We start from the raw sequence: 16,032 nt of genomic DNA, 5'->3' as shown, positions 1-16,032 counted from the left end.
GACCCATAGGTTTTTTATATAGCCCTTTCCTAGCTAGGGTTAGGGTTTCCCCTACCCTTTAGGCTATTCACACCTATCTACCCTCATACACCCTTGCTTATAGTGGGTTCCTATGCCTATCTTCTAACACTTTTGTGTGAGAAACTCAAGAAGAATAAGGTATGAGTAGTTAAGGAAAGGAAAGAGCTATAACTAAGATTGGATAACGTGAAAGACACACATGAGAAGTTTTTGCAACAATTAGCTCCACAACTCAGAGATCTCTAGGCCTAATTAGAGGAGCAAGATGGGGAAACTAGCTCAATAGCTCCTAGACTTCAAGGCCTAATTAGAAGAGCAAGAGAACGAAATTAAGAAAATGAGATCTAAAATGCAAGAAATGGAGGAAATGCAAAGACAAATTAGGAAGATGAGGTACAAGTGGCATTATTCACAATGAGTTCACAATTCAAGCAAGAGCAAGAAAGGCCAAAACCTATCTCACTGTCACACGAAAGCTTGACAAAACATGTTGGGCTTGAGGGTAGCCTTTACAGGGTTGCAAACCACAATTGAAACACACCTGGCAGAAGCCTCCACAAAAATAGAAGTAATGGCTAGCAAAGTGCATGGAGAGATCCCTAAAAGGATGGCCATATATCTAACCAGTTCCTTTAGTAATATAAACACACACAGGCATGCACACATGTGAGAGCCTTGAGGGATCTCTCTCTAACATACACATAAGGACGAGAAAAACCATGTCATTTAGCATATAGTCAAAAGGTATACAAAACCATGTTCGAGGAAAGTCATGCATATCAAAATATAAACTTTGGGTTTTAGTACATTAGCCCTATACCATAACACCTAGAATACATAATGGGCTTGAGCCATAGTGGGGTAGGGACTTTTCCAATGCTTTTAAGGCGTCAAAGGAGGCTTCTGCGCGAGCTCGTTCTCAACTTTGATTTTTGCCTTCTCTCTTCTCATGTACCTCTGGACTCGTTCTAACACTTGCCTCTTGATTGCGTCATTCATCAGGGGGTTGGCTCCAACGAGTTTTTCAGTACTCAACAGAATAGAATTTAATCAATAGTTATGGCAATGAGGATGTTGAAATTGAGTCAACAAGTTTAATAAATAAGTATATGCCAAGTCCAAATAATGAACATGATTAGATGCATGTCTTAGCTATGTTATACTTATCATTCATAGACGAATAGTATGAAGAATCAAGAAAAAGGTTAGAAACAAAGAGTGCAAATTATCACATGTATATGAACCAAATCTCCCTAGATGAAGGGTGAATATGGTGAGAGTGAGGTCTAGAGCATACCATGACTAGTATTTAATGCAACATAATAAATTACTAAGGGTAGAGTGGTCTAGCTATAACATAACTTGATTTTGAAGTTAATGCGTTTGATTTTATAGTTAAAATGGATATCAAAGCTTCAAATTAGCTACATAAAGCTTTCAAAGTTCATAACATTTATCCCATAAAGGCATATCTTATCTCTTTATCTACATAAAGCTTTTCAAGTTCATAGCATTTTAAGGGAGGACCTGTAATCTAAGAAGGCATTTCTTATGTCCTTAAGCACCTAAAATTTGAGATATCAACTAAAGGACTTTGACATAACCTCTAAAGGATAAAGTTATTCATTGGTGTGTCAATTCTATGATGGGGAAGCCTTTTGTTGTGATAATTGAAGCCCCTTCTCCTTCTTTGGCACATTTGGCATTTATTGCCATGTGGTTCTCATGGACAAAACACTATGCCTTCTCATTCTTGCACACACCCAAAATTGGGCCCTAATACATTCTATAGAAGGTGTTCGTGAGCCTCAATCCATCACATAATCAACAAATCCATCCACAAGTCCATTGGTCTATGTACACAAGTCAAATTGAAAATACAAATGAGACTAGAAGCTGGACCTTTCCTAAATTCCAACTAATCACATTACTTATGACAAAATTATAGGCAATAGTTCATCATAATAAGCCACATATATGATTAGCAAGATACTATGAAAAGGTTTCATATTCAAACAAAATTGAATAGAAGGCTACGGACCTTAAAAGTAAATACACAATGGCAATGCACACAATTTAGATCCATACTTTCACACCCATACTTGTCCAAATGCTAAAACTAGCAGACACTCATAGACATAAATATTAAAGAGTCTAAAACAATAGCATCTATATATATCTACTCGTAGACACATACACACACATGTGCCACATGTATACCAATTAAAAATTAAGATGCTCTCTCTATATGTATTTGTGTGTCTATGTGTGCATGTGTGCGTGCATACATACATATTTCTGAGTATAAATATACATATATACCTATAGAGAGAGGGTCACACACATACACATATTGCACAACCTTTTAAACATGGATATTTTTTCCCTTTGACATATGATTGAAGGCTTATATGCATATTTAGCCCTTCCATATATGATTGATGAATTATATGCATGTGGCTCATAATAGGGAGAAGATCCAAATATCAATGTCTAGGTTTCTATAGGTAGTAAGCAAGCAATCATTAACATGTTTGATCCATTGAACTATTTTATTTAAGCTTATCAAACTTTGTTTATTTGTATATCTAAGCCTTGACAAGTGACTATTTCACTCACAGTGACATGTTGCTTGCTATGCCACAAAGTGATAAAGTGGTCTTTCTACATTGATGAGTTTAGGTTTGTGGAAGTGGTGGTTGGAAGTGAAGGGAAATGAGTATCACTTTCACTTTACTCAAAGAAGACATTGCTCACATGAAGCATGAAGCTACCATGTAATGGCATATAAGCAGAAGCATTGCTAGTATCTATTATATGTGTTAGTGTTTTTAATTCAATTTGTGAGTAACCCTTTTATATAGTACTCTTTTATATGTCACAAGTGGGTAAAAGATGTATTTTAAAAATCCCTTCTTTTGAACCCACATAATATACATATATATTTGTGGGTGCACTTAGAGTGCACTTATTATCTCTTCATGTGCAACATCATATAACAAGGAGGATCGCTCACTCTCATCACTACTTAGTCTGAGGTGGTAGTCCAAAAAAGTTGTTCTTCTTGTTGACAAATAGAGTGATTAGTGAAATAATATCATTTAAAGTTATGACATTGTAATATCATAAAGTGGATCCAAGAAATAAGTTTTTGAAAGTAGTAATCTCAGTTTTACCTAGACAAACACATCTAATAAGCTAGGAACATAGATGAGGAGAGTCCTCACCATACGATGAGAACCATGGGGTCCAATTTTACATATCAAGTCCTGATATGACATAGATATTTTATAAGATGTAAGAGATACTTTATTACATTGATGTTTGCTTATACGATGTAAGAGATCCATCCGAAATAGTTTTGTCCATCGAGTAGTTCATGCACTCCACAATAAGGTCGTATGGCTATGGCCTGGGAAAACATGTGACGTGGGGATTAGGCATGGCGTCCGAGCGGAAGAGGAGCTGCAGAGGTCTTTGTGGGCGCCTCGTCGAGCATGAGAGGGACGCGAGGGATGGAGTTGAAGAGGCTGTCGAAGCTGCCATCACAAAACGAAGACACTTACAAGAATGAATGGACGGACGAGAATTATGAAGGAATGGATGAATGAGAGAGAGAGAGAGAGAGAGAGAGAGAGAGAGAGAACACCTCGATTGGAAGGCGCCTAGGAACATCGGACTCCCTTCCTCCTTAAACATCACCACCCTCGCTTCATCGATAGATCTCTTCCCACACCTGCATCCACCCCAAGGATCTACAATTACATTACATTGACCATTAAACACAAACCTTTGCCTTCTTAATCCATCATCTTCATAATGTAAACATACTCCCTCCCTTGTAGTAGTTATGCATATTAATTATCTGTAGCCTAGTAGAGAACTCCAAATAGATTAGCAAATCATAGACCTTGCCCTTAAAATCAGTGATCCTATACATAACTTTAATTGTTGAGAGCATGTGACCTTAATTATTGAGAGCACATACCCACAACCACTACCACATGAGCATGATGAGCCACAGCCACACTTAGGGTTTCCACAAGACATTTTGACAATCTTGAGGTATCAAGAGAGGTCCTAAAGCAAGAACACAATAGCACAACACATTTTCCTTTCGTATATATAGCTTCTATTTTACTTGCTTTACCTCCATATTTTCTTACTTGGAAAAGTAATATGTATTATTTTTTTACTGGAGTTACCCTCCTATAGTTAGTCATATCAACAAAGTTAACAAGTAAATAAACTCCCAAGAATAATTGAGCTATGATTCTCCCTTGATTCAATCTATCATATCAACATCATTAACGAATCATATCAACAATTATAAGCAAATGAACTCTCAATAGTAATTGAGGTATGCCTTCCCCTTTCAAGTCAATCGTATCAACATCGTTGGAAATTTCATTTTATTGAAACATTTCTATAGGTAACCCACGTATCTATTAAAGTATTCAAAATGGTGACATTGAAGGTGTTGACTTGTTAATAGATTCCTTTTAGATAAGCAATGACGTTTACTTGGCCCCATTTCATCCTCTTGATTATCTACATCCCATGCCCTTCAACTCCAATTCAAGGTGTTGACTTGTTAATATATTCCTTTTAGATAAGCAATGATTTATACTTGGCCCCATTTCATCCTCTTGATTATCTACATCCCATGCCCTTCAACTCCGATTGATCACTTAACAATCAAGATTGTTTGGAGAAAAGTTAAAATACTAAAGTTTCCTAAACACATAAGGTAACAAGTAACTTCTGAATATATGCAAGAATAGGTCTCAAGTACATACATAAAGACCTCAATATACTAATTGATTCACATCACAAAATCTATGTGTATGCCTTTTTTCTTGAAATGCTTATTTTAAATAAATAATTATAATAAACATCTTAAATATGAAACATAATCAAGCTACCTTATATGGATTTAAATCAATTTTGACCAATGAAAATAAAAACATATAAAAATAGCCTCATTAATCAATCTATTACACATGCTTCCTTCATGTAAATTAAGAAATGGGTTCAAAGACAACGAAAAATTGTACTTTTTCAAATACATTGTCTTTATTCCAAGTAGTGGTTATAAGAGCTACATCTTCTCTAAGGAGCATCACCTTTTTTGGCATCACCCTATATATGTTACCTAAATGACCTAGCCTTCTAATGCGGGCATTAGGCTTGCAAGAATCTTCTTTTTTGTCTTAGGCTGGTGACCAAGATTACTAGCCTAATAGAGCCTTGTTGATTTCCATCATGTAGCAAACCTTCCCCTATGGATGGTGTCTCATGCAATGCAAGATATGAAATTAGTTTCTTGTGAGGGAGCCTTGGTGAGGACTTTGGGGAAGGTCTCTCACCCACCATGTCCAATCGTGCTGATGTCAACTCAAATTTTTTTTATAAATCACAATCAAGGTAAACTGTCTAATCTAATAGGTAATCACTTTTTCCATGAAACACAAACATGATAATTCAACATTCATTAGTGGTAGCTTCCAACCCGTGGCAATAAGCCATGCATCACATCAAACAACTTTTAATAAACTAACAATATTAGCTTTAAGATAAGCATTATCACTCACCCTTAGAGGCATAGTCTAAATTCAATGACCCTCTCACGATCCAAGATGAAGTATCACCTCCATTAGACATCTTATCACAACAATTAAACTCAAGTTCAAACTACCATGAATTAGGGCTAAGCTTAGAAGAGGAATTATCCTTACAGCTTAGGTGGAAAAGACCTATTCTAAAATGGACACATCATTCTGATCATGTTCGTTCTCATAATAATTTCACAATCTGGTCAGCCTAAAACAAGATGTAATCTATGCATTATTTCTAGCATTTTATGAGGCTTAGTGTGATCTTAATCGAGTTAAGGTCCAACACCTAACGCACAACTATCTTGAGCATACAATGAATTAAATCTCTCTTTATCTATCCATTAGATTTGTACATTAGTTGGAGTTCTCATTGTGATGATAGACATGACCCATCGTAGTGCATGTGCTTATCATGAGGGAAGATAATTCTACAAGAATTTGAGTGCATGTTAGTTGCTCGAGTGTATGGCCATCACAAAACTCAACTCATAAGAGCTAGCCTTTTGAGTCCATGCTGTCAGATATAATACATATATACCTATCATCTATCTAGATCGCCATTTAAGTCTCACAATGGAATAGCAAGGGTGGAAAAATCCATCTTTGTATTAGCTGGTTGGAATTAAAGAAGTTTATGCTCTTCTCATATTTGTCATGCAATCTCTATTCCTTGCTTATATTCTGTATGCTACATTATGTAATCTTCACAAAGATATTAGTCTTTAGCCTATCTTGAATAAATTCCAACTCTAATATGTATTTATAGTATAGTTGATTACCTCTTTCGGTTGCCTGCTATGATTTGTGATCCTTTTATAGTACAACAAACTCTTTAGATCATCTTTCCGTGGTCCACACTAAGATGTGGAGGTCCAAGGTTATTGTATTCACTTAGCAATATGTGTTTTCATCATTTATTTTCATTCTTTTTTAGTTATTCTTCACCTGTGAGTTCTAACGCTCATTCTTTTGTTTTGTCACACACTTTATATTTATAATCTTTTCTTGAGTATTGTTGTATATGGTAGTTAAGCTAGGTACACACTTAAGATACCTAAGACTTAATTTGAAAGCTCGTCGACATTGAAGAGAAGTAATGAGATAGAAGGGAAGATTCCTTCAAAAAGCTTCATCAATAAAGCAATATCTAACTCAACCTATGCCAAGGAACAGATATGAATGGTATTCCTAGCTAATTACTAAAGAGTCTTACATAGGTAGATATAACCCTAACTAGCAATCTCCAAGTCAACCTATGCCAAGGACTAAATATGAATGGTATTCATAGCTAACTCCTAGAAAGTCTTACATAGTTAGCTATTAATGGTAGTCATAGCTAGCTCCTAAACATTTTTGCATGGTTAGAGATAACCCCAACTACAATGGACAATATAAGACAAATCAAAGCACTTAGGAAAAATGCACTTCATGCATCATTACCCAACAAATCCTTGAAGGTGAGTATGCCTTCAATACAATTTCATGTTCATTAGTAAAAGGTAAACAAGTTGATTTTCATAGACCTTCCTCCATTGCTCCTTCTATTATGCAAAGTACTAGGTAAGTCCTCAAAGATATCAGTATTTGTGTGTTAATAGTGTTGACCCAACCATCCCTTCTTTCCCCATGGGCAAAAAATTCTATGAACAAAGAAACAAACATAGTCATTAGGACCAATTTTGACGAAAAAGAGGCATTTTAATTAGTGTATTCACTAATGGTAAGATTAGCAAATAGACCAATGAGATAGTATCATGTGTGGTCCACTAAGCATTTAACTATCTATTAATGTGGCCAAACTTCTTCTAGCTATAATGGGAACATATATTTCTAAGAAATGTTGACATCCATGGTATGCGAACCCAACATAGAAGAATACATAAGGAACATCACTTCACGATGCAAACATGTGGTGCACTACAACTCTTTTCTATATCTAAACAAGTGTTTTATTTTATACACTACTCTTTTGTCTCTGAACCAAATTTTCATTTTATCAGAGGTAGGTACAAGCGGTGCACTACAATTCACAAGTCTTTGCTAGGAATAACGCTATTGCACTACTACTTACAATAGGCACATGACAAGTTACAAGTGATGCTTTGCCACTTAGAAGTGCTACACTACCAATCATAGATTCTATGCTTCACTTATAGTCACTCACAATCATTTTACCATAGTGTGCTACCAACAAGCTGTGCGCCTCCCATTTGAAAAGGTATTCTACACAATGCAAGTAGTCCACTCTACCATTTGCAACTAGAACCCTAACCCTTGAAAGTGGGGTACTTATTTGGTTATAATGATGCTGATTGGGCAGTTAGTGTGTCTGATAGGAAGTCCACCAATGGCTATGTATTTTCCTTTGCGAGTGGGGCTGTGACTTGGAGTAATAAAAAACAAACCAATGTTGCATTATCGAGTACAAAGGTAGAGTACAATGGTGCTACTATGGTAGCATGTGAGGTAGCTTGGATGCAAAAGCTACTTTATGATTGGGGATACCGAGAGACAAGAGAGTTATCATTTATTATGGCAACATAAGTCTCATACAATTGGCAAGGTGTCTAGTGTTTTATGCATGCATGAGACATATTGAGATTCATTACCATATCATTAGACACCAGGTTTTGGCATGTGACATTGATCTCATATATGTAAGCACAAACAAACAAGTTGCATATATTTTAACCAAGGCCCTATAAGTATAAAAGCTTTAACAATTTTGAAGCTTACTTGGAGTGCATGCCATGGAGTTGAGCTTGACAAGGAGTGTTGAGATGTCAAGCTCAACATGAGCTGACACTCATGTACTTGGATGACCATTTCTACATTCATATCACTATCGTAGTTGGAACCTGAATCAACATGTCATTCCAATGATACTTTACAATTGGACATCAGATTAGTCCACTTACCCAAGTTACTAGATATTTATCTAGTCATTTTTTTAGTTAGTATGTTTACACTATGGACCACTTGTATATGATGTATGTTTTACTCTCTCTTATTCTTGGTAAACTATTAAGAAGAAGAAAGACTAGGGTTTTCATCTTCCTATCTTGTGTGCTCTCTCACCCAATTTTTTAGTATGTGTGTGCTTGCATAGGTGAAAGTTTGTGTGGGTGCATGGATCTGTGTGTGTGTGTAGGGGGATAATTATAAGAGTGAGAGATTTGGGTGAGAAGGGTGATCAATATTTTAAAAAAAGACTTTTGGTACCATTATACTAAGAAAAACAAAGCATCATGGGTGAGAAAAGTCATAGGGATTTAAAAAGGACTTTTAATGCCATGATACTAAGAAATACAAAGCATCATAATACCAGAAAGAATAACTTGTGTGGGAAATATGAAGGTCCAAATCAACATGCTTAGTACAAAGATATGTGTGTGTGTGTGTGTGTGTGTGTGTGTGTGTGTACGCGCGCGCACAAGCGCGCTCACGCATGTGTGTAAGCATAAATTTAAATTTTAATATCAATGAGATGGGGCCAAATAAAAATCAATGGTTATCTAGAAGGAATCTATTAACAAGTCAACATCTTCCATGTCACCATTTTGAACATTTTAATAGGCATGGGCTACATACAAAATGGTTTTGCCAACGATGTTGATATGATTGACTTAAGGGGAAGCCATAGCTCAATTATTGTTGAGAATTTATTTACTTTTCCACTTTGTTGATATGATTGGCTATAGGGGTATTGGAGCTAGTGAAACTCATTTTTACTTATTGGTGGAACTAAGAGTGTGAGATGCAAATTGTACTTTAATTTTACTAGGTTACCAAAAGCTAGCACTAATATTTTGGGGGTCACCTCCTTTTGAATGGAAGACTTATGGATGTAAATGACGATGACGTAGACTACTTTTCCAAGTAAGAAAATATGGAGGTGAAGCAAGTAAAATAGAAGCTATATATACGAAAGGAAAATGTGTTGTGCTATTGTGTTCTTGCTTTAGGACCTCTCTTGATACCTCAAGATCGTCAAAATGTCTTGTGGAAACCCTAAGTGTGGCTGTGGCTCATCATGCTCATGTGGTAGTGGTTGTGGGTATGTGCTCTCAATAATTAAGGTCACATGCTCTCAACAATTAAAGTTATGTATAGGATCACTGATTTTAAGGGCAAGGTCTATGATTTGCTAATCTATTTGGAGTTCTCTACTAGGCTACAGATAATTAATATGCATAACTACTACAAGGGAGGGAGTATGTTTACATTATGAAGATGATGGATTAAGAAGGCAAAGGTTTGTGTTTAATGGTCAATGTAATGTAATTGTAGATCCTTGGGGTGGATGCAGGTGTGGGAAGAGATCTATCGATGAAGCGAGGGTGGTGATGTTTAAGGAGGAAGGGAGTCCGATGTTCCTAGGCGCCTTCCAATCGAGGTGTTCTCTCTCTCTCTCTCTCTCTCTCTCTCTCTCTCTCTCTCATTCATCCATTCCTTCATAATTCTCGTCCGTCCATTCATTCTTGTAAGTGTCTTCGTTTTGTGATGGCAGCTTCGACAGCCTCTTCAACTCCATCCCTCGCGTCCCTCTCATGCTCGACGAGGCGCCCACAAAGACCTCTGCAGCTCCTCTTCCCCTCGGACGCCATGCCTAATCCCCACGTCACATGTTTTCCCATATGACCTTATTTGGCTAATCCCCACGTCACATGTTTTCCCAGGCTCCACGCCAGTCATTGTAACATATTTTACCAAGCCATATCACCTTAATTAGTACTCGATGGAAGATACTATTTCGGATGGATCCCTTACATCGCATACGCAAACGCAAACATTCGGATGGATCTCTTACATCGCATACGCAAACATTGATGTAATATCTATTAGTGCTTCATACGGACGTTGAGGACTTTACGTTTATATATGTTTCTAGTTTATCATGTGTTTGCATCCCGAAAATAGGGATTGCCTAGTTTCAAACACTTGTCTGTAGTGCCAAGATTAGAAGAATATTTTGGAAACTTAGATCCACTTTCAGATGAAGACCATTCATATTTTTCCCAACAATGAGAACCATCTTCCTTGCTACATGCCCTTGCCCATGCAAAGTAGGTTAAGAGGTAACAAGGGCACATGTGATAACACGAGAGTTTTGCCCTCCTGTGATTTTTTGTAGAAAGGTTGTACTTTTGCAAGTCTACTTACTTTTGTGGGCATGGCTAAATACTTGCAGAGCCCTTTGATAAGAAGGCTACTTTTCACCAAGCAAGTATAATGAAGAGTCTTAAAATTGAAATCTCCTGCAACCTCAATGAAGTGTTAAGGAAAGATTGTAACAATACTTAAATCAAGCCCAGATGACATAGTGCCAACACATAAAATGCGAAATTAAATTTGGCTTCTCAAAGAATTTCAAGTATTAATGTTAACTGCTAACACATATAATGGAAACTAGGAATTCTTATGCTTATATGTCACTACATGGCGACAACTTCATGCTTCATGAGCCATGTTTTGTTTGAATAAAGTGAAATTGACCCTCAACTTCACTTCACTTGCAACGACTGCTTCTACAAACTTGGACCCATGCCAATGTAGAAGAACCACTTTGTCACTTTGTGGCATTGCAAGCAATGTTTCATTATGAGTGAAACAATCACTTGCCAAGGCTTAGATATATGCATTAATGAAAATTGATGAGTTTAAGTGAAATAACTCCATGGATTGAAAATGTCAATGACCTTTTGCTTACTATCTGTGGAAACCTAAACATGCATATTTGGGATCTTCTCCCTCTTATAAGACACATGCATATGAGCCCTAAATCATACATGAAAGGGCTGAATATGAATATATGAAAGGGTGTGCAATCTTTGTGTGTGTGTGTGAGTGTGGCTCTCTCTCTCTCTCTCTCTCTCTATATATATATATATATATATATATATATATATATATATATATATATATATATATATATATATATATATATGCAAGCACAGACATATGCATGTATCCATACATATCTACAGTCATACATACATATATGCACACTTACATATGTTTGTATATATTGAGGGAGAGATAGAGAATCTTAATTTTCAATTGGTGCGCATGTCACACGTGTGTATCTGTCTAGGAGTAGATATATAGATTAAACTCTCTAATGTGTGTATTTTCTAGTGTATGCTAATTTTAGCATTTGGACAACTATGGATTTGAATTATATGTATCATGATTGTAGGTTTATTACCAAGGTTCACAGTCTCCTATTCAATTATATTTGAATATACAATTTTTTCTCATTGTATTGTTAATCATACTATAAAAATTACATGGCATAACATACATAATCTGAGCAAGGAGTAAAGAATATACATCAAATATGAGAATAATAGAAATTGCTTTAATTTCAAGTGTATTGATACAAAGATGTCTTTATCCATCCATGTGCTTTCACTGTGAAGCTTAGATGGCAATCTAGATAGAAGATAGGCGAAGTACTTGAGGCTAGTTGAAAGAAATCTGACTTGGTGAAAGATTTATTGACGATGGCTTTGGGAGGCTCTTCCTTTGATAGCCATTGGGTTGTGGGGGTTGCCCTCGGACCATTGTCAGGGGGACCACTGGCAACCTTAAGACCCCTCCTCTAGCCAAGGGTTGCTTTTGCAACACTCACAACCCAAAATAGGATTCTCTAGTAACTCCCATATCTTGCAACTTGATGCATTGTGCCTCGAGTTTCTACCGACATAACTATTCTATCTAACCCAAAGGCTAGATCACACAAAGGTCACCTTTTTGTCATTTGATCACGTAGACCTTATTTGATATACAAGTCAAGATCCAACCAATATTTGGATTTATACATGGCTTCTCCTTATAATGGGGACCTTATAACCTAGAGCACTATGGATCATCAATGGCATATTACAAGGATGGGTCATTGAGCATATCCAACACCCCCCCCCATTAATGTTTACTTTTCGTAGATGAACTACATCCTTGGCCCAATGTTGAGTCTGCGAATGATTTTGCCACTAGGCTTTGACCTGTAAACAATAGTGTAATAAGCCCAAATCCATCATTTCAAACTCAGAGCTTAAAACCTTTTGAGTTTGATTGATCGTATCTTCATAGTCACCTATAATAATAAGGTTATTCACATATAGAAAAATCACTATAGAATTTTCATCATCCTTATGGACATACAAGTTAGTATCTAAGGTATATCTTTTTAAATTTAAGCCCAAAAAATATTTATCTATCTACTACTACCATGTACTAGGGGCTTGTTTTAGCCCATGCAATGCTGTCTTTAACTTGGAAAATTTGTTCTTAGAATGGGGGGACCTTAAACCTCGGTGGTTGATCCATGTAACCTCCTCCTTGAGGTCACCATTCAAGAATGTTGATTTAACATCCATGTTGGGGGTAAAGGCGTCTATACCTAGCCCCCAGTGTATTAGTTACATTGATAGTACCCACATACGCGTACACTTGTACATTGTAGGTGGCGAGTGCCCATCACTGTCACTTCATTATTTATTATTTTAGTGATATTTAAATAAAGAGAAGGCCAATCACACATTTTGACTATTGGAGTTCTCACATTTTGTGTCTCTCTCTCTTGCTCTTAGCTTTTCCACCATAGCTCTTGCTTTTGCTCCATGATTCCACTTCAAGGCTCACTCTCTTTAGTTGGAATCAAAGCCATCTTCCTTGAGAGCTTGATCCTGACCCAACATTGCTTCAACTTGTAAGAAAAGTCTCAGCTCATAGTTTCAATGGCAGCCATGGATTCTTCACCTCGAAGTATCCATTGAGCTTTATCTCCTACCCGACTTCTTCTCTCCCTTTTGCCACTTGTTTTCGGGCATTACTTGGTTCATTTGAGCACTTTAGAGTGCTTCCAAAGCTTCAGTACTAGTAGTAGGAGGCAATAGGGGCAACCACCTCAACATGAATTACGCATGTTTGCTATCCCCTCCTTCCTGATCACCCTCCCCCATCCTCTAGCTCCTCCTAGCACTCCTCGTGACTCTTGGCAATTATTGGAAACTTCCTTGAGATCTCTAGCATGAGTTAGCTCCTATGATTAGCCATTGATTCATAGTTTGTGATAGTTTACTATCATACAATTCAGAATAGCACATTATTCATTTTTTAGAGGTCACTTATGCTTTTTGGGATATCTATTTGATGCTGGGCGGATCATCTATGAATGTTATGCTAATGTATTGGAATGTTTTGGGACTAAGTTGAGCACTCTTTTGATTAGTTTTACAAAGGTTTTTTACTATTTTAATAAGCAGGAATGAATGCTATTTTACCAATGAAAGCATATGCCGATTACTTCTAGGTGCTTAGCAATTATTCTAGGTGATATACCAATGCTTATGGTTCATGTTACAAGATTTTTAATGCTTTCGGATTGCTTTTGAGATGAGATTGGAGCTTTTGAATCTTGACATTGACTTTCATTCACAATTATGTATGGTTATTTGATGCTCGAGTAAGAGCCTTACAAGATAGTTGGGTTGAATGCTCCCGAATGTATGCTACTGGGATATTGGATGAATGGATGCCTTCCACATGATGTTTTGATCTTTTTTTGCTTATTTGGCATTTGACACCTCACTCTAGTGGGAGCCACTTCTTGACATTTGGATATTACATTAAGCTTTTGATTATGCAATTGAGCTTGAGGATCTTACAGTGAGACCATGGGACTTGGTGACATGTACATGCTCTTGTCATGCTTTATGTATGTAGTTGATGCTTAGTTTTAGGTTAGCACCTATCTCTTTCACAATGTTTTCAATGATTTATGCATATTGGTTGGTTATGTACTGAGCTTTTGTTACATTGCTTAGTCCATTGTTCCTCTAGTTAGTCTCTTCTGTTTTGTGTGAGACCCACTCTATGCATGATGGTTATGCCTATGGGATGCATCTCAATCTGACACATTGATTCTATGACAATTCTCGGTGCCAGTTGCATGTTCACTCATCATTGCTAGTTTCAGCTATTCCCTAGCAGTTGTAGTTTGTCTTATATAAGTGATTGCCTCTCTTTTGTATTGATTTCTTATTGATATACTTCATCTTTAGCATGTTGTAATTGCAGTTTATTGCACTATTTATGCAAACAGTCACCTTCATTTGACAATTCTTTGCATTGATTTTATGGTGGATAGTTCATTGCTTGGTCCGTTGTCGTGCCTCTACGCGCACATCATGTGAAAAACTTTAGAGAGCCAATGCCACTTTAGGCATTAGTGTTATATTAGATTTTTGGACAAGTTTTAGCCACTTTTTGATATTTTAGATATTATCTCTTGTAAAAATCCATAAAGATGTAGACAACTTCTAGATTAGGATAACATGTAAAAGAAAGCATGTAGCTTTCAGTTATTTTCAGAGGATTTTATGTAAAAATAAAGATTAGCGAAATCGCACGATGCGCAATCATTGTTTTCAGGCAGTGAACAACACTCTGAAGTGGGAGATGAAGAGGGAGTGATGTGGATGAACTCTGGCCAAGTGTATTGGTATTTTACCCCCCTTTTCGGAGCCAATGGAAGAATCAGATTAGCGATCTAAGTAGCATAGAGGAAGGTATTATTTTATACACGTTTTTGTCTACAATAGTTTTATCTTCTCATAATGCATTAAAAAATTGACAGGCTTCAACTCTGTTAGTATTCTTCTACATTTTCTATTTCTTTCTGTGAGTATTTTTCTACGTCTTCTATTTCTTTGAACCCCTTCTCTTCCGTCTACTCTTCTCCTTGAATCTCCCTTCACCCTGTTGTCTCTTACCCCCGTGGTAGGCTTTCAATGCTAAACACACCGACACCGTGTTAGGGGAAGTTTATGCTATCATTAGAGGGAAACTTTGGAAGATATTTGGGGTTGATATCTTCAGCCATATTCAGAGAATAAGCTACAATATTGTTCTTTTAATTTATTTCTTGCTCTATAGAAGACATCTTGTCAAAATATGCAAGTATTATGTGCCCCTATGGCAAGGCAATGTTTGTAGATTATTCATAGATGCTTTGAGTTGAATTAAGAGGAGCTTTTTCTCTTATTTCTTGGTTATGGTAACTTATCCTTATCAGGAACTCTATTTGAAGCTATCTTGAAGCAAGTCTCTTTGCTCTACAAGCCTTATAATTGACTCATAAGCTTTTGTCCGTAACAGTCTACATTGAATGTAATCATGCAAAGTTGATTCATGCTATGGCATCATGTATGAATGATGGGATGCAGAGTTGTTTATGATACATGATAGCATATTAGACTTGATCTTATAATTTTTGATTGCTCTTATAGTCAAGGAAAAAAGCTTGATTTGAGTTAGAACTTATGAGATAACACTCTTGTGATCTTTGCTAAGAACATGCAGTTGGAAGCTCTATTAACATCTTCAA

The 16,032-nt window shown here is 36.6% G+C and overlaps 2 long non-coding RNA genes across 2 annotated transcripts; one reads left to right on the top strand and one right to left on the bottom strand.

The window, feature by feature from the left end:
- Positions 1–3,104: 3,104 nt before the first annotated feature.
- On the bottom strand, positions 3,105–4,161 carry LOC148008883 (uncharacterized). The gene is made up of 3 exons (XR_015689893.1): positions 4,010–4,161; positions 3,671–3,757; positions 3,105–3,560 (listed from the first exon to the last, which is right to left on the bottom strand). It is a non-coding gene; the product is annotated as an uncharacterized LOC148008883 (long non-coding RNA).
- A 5,380-nt stretch (positions 4,162–9,541) lies between these two features.
- LOC148008882 (uncharacterized) lies at positions 9,542–10,537 on the top strand. Its single transcript, XR_015689895.1, has 3 exons — positions 9,542–9,696; positions 9,949–10,035; positions 10,150–10,537. It is a non-coding gene; the product is annotated as an uncharacterized LOC148008882 (long non-coding RNA).
- Positions 10,538–16,032: the final 5,495 nt, after the last annotated feature.

The sequence above is a fragment of the Lygodium microphyllum genome, unplaced genomic scaffold (genome assembly GCF_053477565.2).
Source record: "Lygodium microphyllum isolate KBCC unplaced genomic scaffold, Lygodium_microphyllum_v1.1.10 scaffold_53, whole genome shotgun sequence".
In the NCBI taxonomy this organism is placed as follows: Eukaryota; Viridiplantae; Streptophyta; class Polypodiopsida; order Schizaeales; family Lygodiaceae; genus Lygodium; species Lygodium microphyllum.
Note: the sequence above shows the minus strand (reverse complement) of the source record. Positions and strands in the feature narration are given on the sequence as shown.